Here is a 7,671-nt window from a genome sequence, read left to right as displayed (position 1 = left end):
GATGTGTTTGATCAGTGAAGTGTTTTTTTAATGGAATAATTGTTAATGTTTTGAAATGAAAATATTTTGTGTAAAAATGTGGACTTTGGTTTCTTTGGCCATACTGTATGGGCATTCCCATGTGACAACAATCCAAAGGAGCTGATAAGTGACCACCTCGTATAGAAAGGGTTTATGTTCTCAGTTCACTAGAGCCCCTACCCAGCCCACCTCTCTCATTCACATGACCCACCTGGCCCCTGGAACCATTTGTGCATGTGACACCTGCTGTGGGGTCAAGACTTCAAGTACTTGCATTTTGTCTTTTCACATATTGGTGCTACAATTTCTACCATTTTGATGGTAGACTCTCAGCCAGCATCTCATCTGGATGAGGTTCTTCACTTGGTGGGATGACTCAAGCCTTCCTTCCCATAAAATCTGAATTCTTGGTGCATTGCTCTAGTTTTTTATGACCAGTTCTTTCAGGCAAGGGACTATGAAGAGGCACTCCCAATGAATCCCCAGATTCCAAACATAGTTCTTCTTTATCTCATTGTGTAGCAACAACCCAATTTCCCCCAAGTAATTAGGATAATCACCTCACCAGTGCAGTGATCTTCTTCTCTGCTTATTGGTTTATTGGCATAAAGTGCTCCAAATGAGCAGGGGGCAGGCTCAGCTTCCAAGCCTTCAGAACCATAACTTTGTTCTCTGGTGGATGCATTTCTCCCTTGGGCATTAGGGCCTCCAAACCTGCTGACCCCAAGGTTGTTGGGACAAAAAACAAAACTCTTCAAGGGGTTTATTAGGCATAATAATGAGAAGGATCACCTCCCCCATCTCTACCTTTTGGTCTCCAGACCTATGTATTCGGTTTAGGGGCAGTCAGCACTCTATGCTGATCTCCAGTTTAAAGCATAAGTGCACTCAGTAGGATAGTATCCCAACTTAAGGCATTATCTCCTAGCTGGTACTGTATTTGAGCCTACATCAGGTCATTCCAATATTATCTCAAGCCAGCTGCCTTTGAGTAATGGGAAATGTGCTAAGACTAGTGCCTCTGATCAGAGACAATATTGTGAAAAATATCATGGCAATGGATAAGGCATGCTGAAGTCCACGAATGGAGATGTTAGCAGGACCCCTATGGGTAAATCCACACCCAGAATTTGTGTCCCTTCCCTGTGAAGACTAACTGCTACCTCCTCCATGATGGGAATGATCCAATGTAATCAACCTAATACCAAGTAACTGGCTGATCGTTGTGGTATACAGTACCATATGAAGGGCTTATCAGTTACTATTAGCAGGTTGTCTATTCATCCATGGATGAGCCAGATGAACCTTGTTGATGGGACCAATGTACTCAAGCTCAACCGTAGTCTCCATCTCTGTTGCCAAGGCCATTTTATACATGGTCCACTGAACAAACATCAGAGTGACTAGGGAAAAGGCCAACTAAGAGCCACAGCATGAGTCAATTTGTCCATTTGATTACTGAGAGCCTCCACCACCATGATTGGTTTTAGGATGGCATTCATGTAAAACACTAGTATCTTTCAAAGCCTCAATGATCCAGTCACCCATTATCCACTGCAGTCAGTGTAGATCCATAGTTGAGGCCAAAGCGGACAATCACATATACTGCCTCATGTTCTGTCCCTGGGAGGATTTCCATTCACCACAGTCTTTGAGGACCACCCAAGTGGGGCTGTAGCATGACGCTGTCCTCTTCCGGCTGGCGCTGGCACACTGTGCAGATCCACTCCCGAACTGGGTTTGTGTTTTTTCCTCATTTATTAACTGATCACAGGGACTTCTCTTTGAAACCGTAGTGTGCTGGAAGGATGGACAGCAAAGCTGCAGGTACTGGAGGCTAAGTCACCTGTTCTTGCAGCTTACTGGCACTGCCTTGACCTCACTGGTCTGGGTTCAATATCTGTACCTTCCATTTTATAATGGAATGCTGCCTTACAACTCTTAATTGTATAGATTTTTGGGTAAGGCACCAGTTCTCCATGGGTAATTTAAGTCACATGTCACTTGGTTTCTTCCCCACCTGTGTCCTCAAGAGAACTAATAGTATTGAGCATTTACTTAACATAGTGACTTGGGCTTGGTCCATAACCTGTCCTCCCAGTGCCTACAGGAGAGGAGGGACTACTTTAGAGTTTCCTGGGGGTACTTCCACTTGTCCATGTGCGTATTCACAGCTTTTAATTTGTCTTTTTCTCCTATGTATGATGTCTAAGCTCATACAAAGAATCAAGTGACTCCACACTTTTTATAATCACTGTTATTGCCTTGTTGCCTGGGTGCTAGAACCACTTGATCTCCCAACACCTTGCCCTCCACATTTTACCATGCTACCCTCAGTGATAATTTGAGTTATCATGATGCCACCATCTACCATGAGCTACCATTGTCCCCTCTGCCCTCATCAAGGAAGTTATCCTTGGGCTGCTCACACATGACCAACCTAAACCCAGAGTCCCATCGTATGAGTTTGTTTCCTGGGGCCACTTCCACCATCAATTCTGTATCAGTCAGAATCCCAATAGAAGCAAATGGAACACGGAAATCACGATAGTCCAAAGGTGTGGACAGTGTTGGAAATCCAGGACCAGCAGCAGCGGAGCTGTTACCTCCTCTTGGCACACGTTTTGGGGGAGAAGAGATTTTTGGAACTGAGAAGGAGAGTCATGTAGATAAGCCTCTTAGAGGGGAGTGGTTTCAGTTGAAAAACACAACCAGCCCAAGTCAACCGCATCGGAAGAACCAGAAGAATAATTGCCTTGTCCTCCTTCCCTTCCTACTCCCCATCCTCATTTCCTGCTGGACTCCTGGTTATCCAGAGGGGAGAGGAGCTCCAGTGACGGAGTTCATACAAGCCAGCCTCCCGCGGCAGAGCAGACAGTGGGTGGAGAAGGGGAAAGAATACAACCAGAGAGTCAGGCAGGCAATTTCTGGCATACCATATAGAGTTCTTGCAATGATTTTATGAGAGAACGAACCTAGCAAAGTGCCTGATGGATAGTAAGCACTCACAGGTGAAAACACCGAGGAGGCCCAGAGAGGTGATGCTACCTGCTCAAGGACACACAGCTAGTTCATAACAAAGTCAGGTGGGGACTCCCATACTTGAAGCTCTCTCCCCTGCCCCTTCTTGCCCTGAAAGTCCACATGGCTTTGCTACTGACATTAAGTTGTCCCTTCACCCTTAGCTTCTCCTCAAGTTAACTTCCTGTAATACAGCCCCTCATTACATACTTTTGCAATGGAAAGCACATCTCATCATGCTATTTCTACCTTATTTCACTGCCTCAGCAAATTATCTCATTAATCTCCTCCCTAAACATCTTACATTTTAGATACTGACATTATGTACTACTCAACATCGCAGTAGACACACTCCTTCTTCCATGGATAATGGGACTTTTCCATTCATGTACATCATACCTCTCTTTAGATTATCATATTAAGTGCTTTTAAGAATACTATATTAAGGGTCACAAAAAATGGATTTTAATTCTGGCTCTTCCACAAGCTGGGTGTCTGATCTGGAAGAGGCCACTTCACTTACTTGGTCTTGCATTTTTCATGCATAAACATTAGAGCAGGTGATTTTCCAGGTTCCTCCCAGCACCAAAGTTCACTGATGATGCAGACGAAGCGGGGTGGGGAGGAGGGCTCACAGAGAATAAGCCCCAGCTTTGTACCAGGCTCTGTGCCCTGTACTTTACCTCATGATCTCACTGAATCACCATGGCCACCCTGTGAGAAAGGATTATTATCCCCATTTAACAGGTGAAGGAACTGAGACTCAGAGCAGACAAGTGATTTGCCCAGAGTCACCCAAATACTTCTTAGCAGCACCAGAATGTATACTGGAATCCAGCTGATACTAGAAACCTAACTCTAAACCAATGATTCCCAAAGTATAGTTCCAGGTGAGCAACAAGAGCATCACCTGGGAATTTATTATAAATGCAAATTCTCAGGCTCCACCCTGACTCCTGACCACTAGGGATGGGTCCCAGCAAACTGTGGTTAACAAGCCCACCAAGTGAATCTGGTGCCTGTTTAAAGGTGAAGTCCAATGTTTCAAACCATTATGCTCTGCTGTTCCCCCTCCTAATTCTCTCATCATATACATCTCATTACATGCTCAAATAGGCAGATAGCAATACTGCTCTGTAAACACAGCCTCTGTGTCTTCCTGTTCATGTCTCCAATTTTACCTTCAAATGTGCTGATTGCATAATTCTTCCCATGTAAACATCTCAGTATCTCTCATACACCCTTTAAATGCTTTACTATAATTGCCCTCATTCAGGTTTGCAAGATATTCTAAGCCTTAAGGTGGTGGCTCCAGTCTAGCCGAAGGAGCAGACATGAGTGATTATACCCAGGCAGGGATATGTGCTAGGATGGAGGTAGGAGGCAGCACCATCAGATTCTAAAGCAGCACATAATGAACAAAGAAGGTGGGGATTTTTCCATACAGAAGTGATGCTTGGGTAGAGTTTCAAACATAAACAAGAAGAATAATTATTGTTATTGTGGGGATATTTTTGTTTGAATCTTAGTTCTTTTTTTAAAAAAAAAATCAAACAAAAAGAAAATCTTTTCACCAACTCAAAGATTTTAGTTAACTGCCCCCCGCCATGATAAATTAAGAAAAGACCTTAAAATAGAGACTCCAGTTTTAACCAACTCCCTTCTGAAAGCTCAGGGCTTTCAGGTAAGAACGGGGTGGTTTGGGAGCATTCAGGAGGAAGCATTGACAATCACATGGGGTGAACCAAGTTTTGAAGGATGAGGCATCATGGGCCATAAAGACAGATGAGCGCCCCTTCCAGGCAGTTTAGCAATGCTGTAGGGAGAAGCGATTGAGAGCAGAGAGTGGTTCATTTGTGAAGCTCTGGGTTCAAGTCCTGCTCTCATATGACTAGCAGAGTGACCTTGACTATGTCTTGTGTTTTTCACTCAGTTACATAATTAAGATACTACTTTAGAGTTGGGGGGGGGTCGATAAAATACATAACTGCTGTAATTTATGCATCACACCATGTAGTGGATTTGTGATTATTTATGTTGTTATTGGCATTGCTGTTGTTCCAGGAGGAGACATAAAATGTGAAAGCTTTGAGTAGCAGGTGGGACAGAGCATTGTCACTTATATGACTTGCAGAGTGCGAGGGATGTGCAAACAGCAGGGTTAACTGGACACACGCCAGGACAGCATGGCAATATCACAACAATGGGATTGTCTGTTTTTGCAGGAAAGTGTACATGGGACGAGGGGCTGAAGATCACGACCAGACCAAGAAGTTTAGTTTCTTGGTCTAAACTGAGGCAACTGGATTTATCCCAGAAGCTATTGTATTAGCCACCATAACAAAAGACCACAGGCAGGTGGCTAAACAACAGAAATTTATCTTCTCCCAGTTCTATAAGCTAGACATTCACGGTCAAGGTGCCATCAGGGTTGGTTTCTGGTTTGGCCTCTCTTCCTGGCTTGCAAATGGCCACTTTCTCCTTGTGTATAAGTGGGCTTTTCTCTGCACAGACACATTCTCTGGTGTCTCCTCCTCTTTTTTTTTCTTTTTGAAGATTTTATTCATTTATTTGACAGAGAAAGAGAGAGAACACAAGCAAGGGTAGCAGGAGAGGGAGAAGCAGGCTCCCTGCTGAGCAGGGAGCCCAACGTGGGACTCAGTCCCAGAACCCTGAGATCATGACCTGAGCCGAAGGCAGACGCTTCACTGACTGAGCCACCCAGGTGCCCCATCTCCTCCTCTTCTTATAAGGACACCAGTCCTATTGGATCACCTTTCTGACCTCATTTACCCTTAAGTACCTCCTTTAAGGGACCATCTCCAAATACAGTCAGAGTGGAAGTTAGGGCTTCAATACATGAATGTTGGGGGACATGATTCACTGCCGCTCCCACCGAGGGACTCTAAGAAGGAAAGTACCACGGTCTGATTTGCCTTTCACTTAACTCCGTCCCAGCCGTCTGCATTGTGGGTGGTTGAGGTGGGGTGTGGGTAGAGACCAGAGCACATTCACAGCTATGCACTCTTGCAGGAGGCTGATGGAATGGTGGCCGTGCAGGTGGAAAGCAGAGCACAGAGAATTAGGAGGGGGACTTACAGGACATGGTGACTGCCAGGAGGGACACGGAGGGAAGGACGGTGAAGGGAGGAGGCACGGAGGGCTCCGGGTTTCCAGGCTTGGGGAGGGGCTGGCTGGTGTGCCCAGCACTGATGGGGGGGGGTGATGGGTCCAGTTTTAGGGATGCTGAGTTGTTGGGCTGGGGGCACCCAAGGGGAAGCGTCCAGGAGCCCAGACTCTGCAGACACCCGGGCTGGGGTCTCAGTAGCAGATTTCGAGTGCAGTCTCAAGCCTCCTGAGCATCTATTCTGGACTGAAAATAGCCCACACACTGCCCTGCAAACCTTCTAGTCACAAATGTGAAAACCTCAAACACCAACAGCCTTGCAGAGACGTGTTAGTTTATTTCTAGTTTGTTTTTCCAGTTTGAGGTGCCTCCTTCCTCCCACCCCTCTTCCTCCACCCCCACCACGCCTTTTATCCCCCCCTCCCATGCTTTTCCCCTGGAGCCAGTCCATGAGCCTCCCTCAGCCTCTCCTCTGATCACTTCCTGCCTTTCTTCTCCCTCCCCCTTCCCCCCTCTACCTCTTCCTCCACCTGCATCTTATCTCCCCCCTAAACATACACATCTCAGTTCTTTATTTTCTTCTTCCTTTCTTGCTAGTCGGCCCCATCATGTGGATCCCCTCCAAGGGGGCCTTCCCACACCTGCCCCATTTGCTGAAGGTGTATTTTACACGTCTCCCCTTGGGGCACTAGCCCCTCTTCCCTCGGGGCCCTCAGCCTGTCTGGACCCCTCCCTCTCCTTGTGTGTCTCCCCCTTCCCTGAATCACAGCAGCCTTCCATGCAAGGCCGGCTGAGCTGTGCGAAGTAGAGCACAGAGTCTGGCCAGACAGAATCTAGGTCTGTGAGCGCAAAGGGAGCCACCCAAAGCCAAACGTGGTGGCTCAGTGGCTAAACCACAGAAGCCGATCTTCTGACTCTCAGTCCAAGACTTGTCCTGAGACACCCGGGAATTGACATCACAGGTGTCTAGGGCCACACAGACCCCTACTCTCTCCCCTCAGCCGGGCTCCTGCTGCGGCCCCCGGGCCTCCTCACCATCTCCTGCCGATGCCCCTCCACCCTCCCCGACGCCCTCCCTGAGGATAATGCCGCAGAGCTTCCCCGCCCTCGGGCAGCCAGCCTGTGGTCCTGCTCTGCTCTTGGCGCCGTCCTGGTCCCCGCTAGGCCCCTTCCACGCCCAGTCAAGGGTTTTGAAGGGACTTGTGTTCAGGGAGATCAACTCAACATCCTGGAGTCAGCTCTGCTCAGCCCAGCGTAGCTCCGGATCTCAAGAAGGCAGAGCTCCCACCTTTAACAGGGAGGAGGTAGGCGGTGGGAAAGAACTGCTAAACACTGGGCAGTGGGGAGCATGGGGAAACTGCAAGGACTGGCGTTTCCACTTGCAGTTACAGGTCACACGTCTGAAAAGGCCCCCCTTGAAGAGATCCCACTTCCACCTTTTGCCAGCGTGGCAGGGGTTCCTGGTGGGAAGTTAGACCATGTTTTTATACAGCACAGAGGGC

Source organism: Halichoerus grypus, chromosome 8, assembly GCF_964656455.1.
Source record: "Halichoerus grypus chromosome 8, mHalGry1.hap1.1, whole genome shotgun sequence".
In the NCBI taxonomy this organism is placed as follows: Eukaryota; Metazoa; Chordata; class Mammalia; order Carnivora; family Phocidae; genus Halichoerus; species Halichoerus grypus.
Note: the sequence above shows the minus strand (reverse complement) of the source record.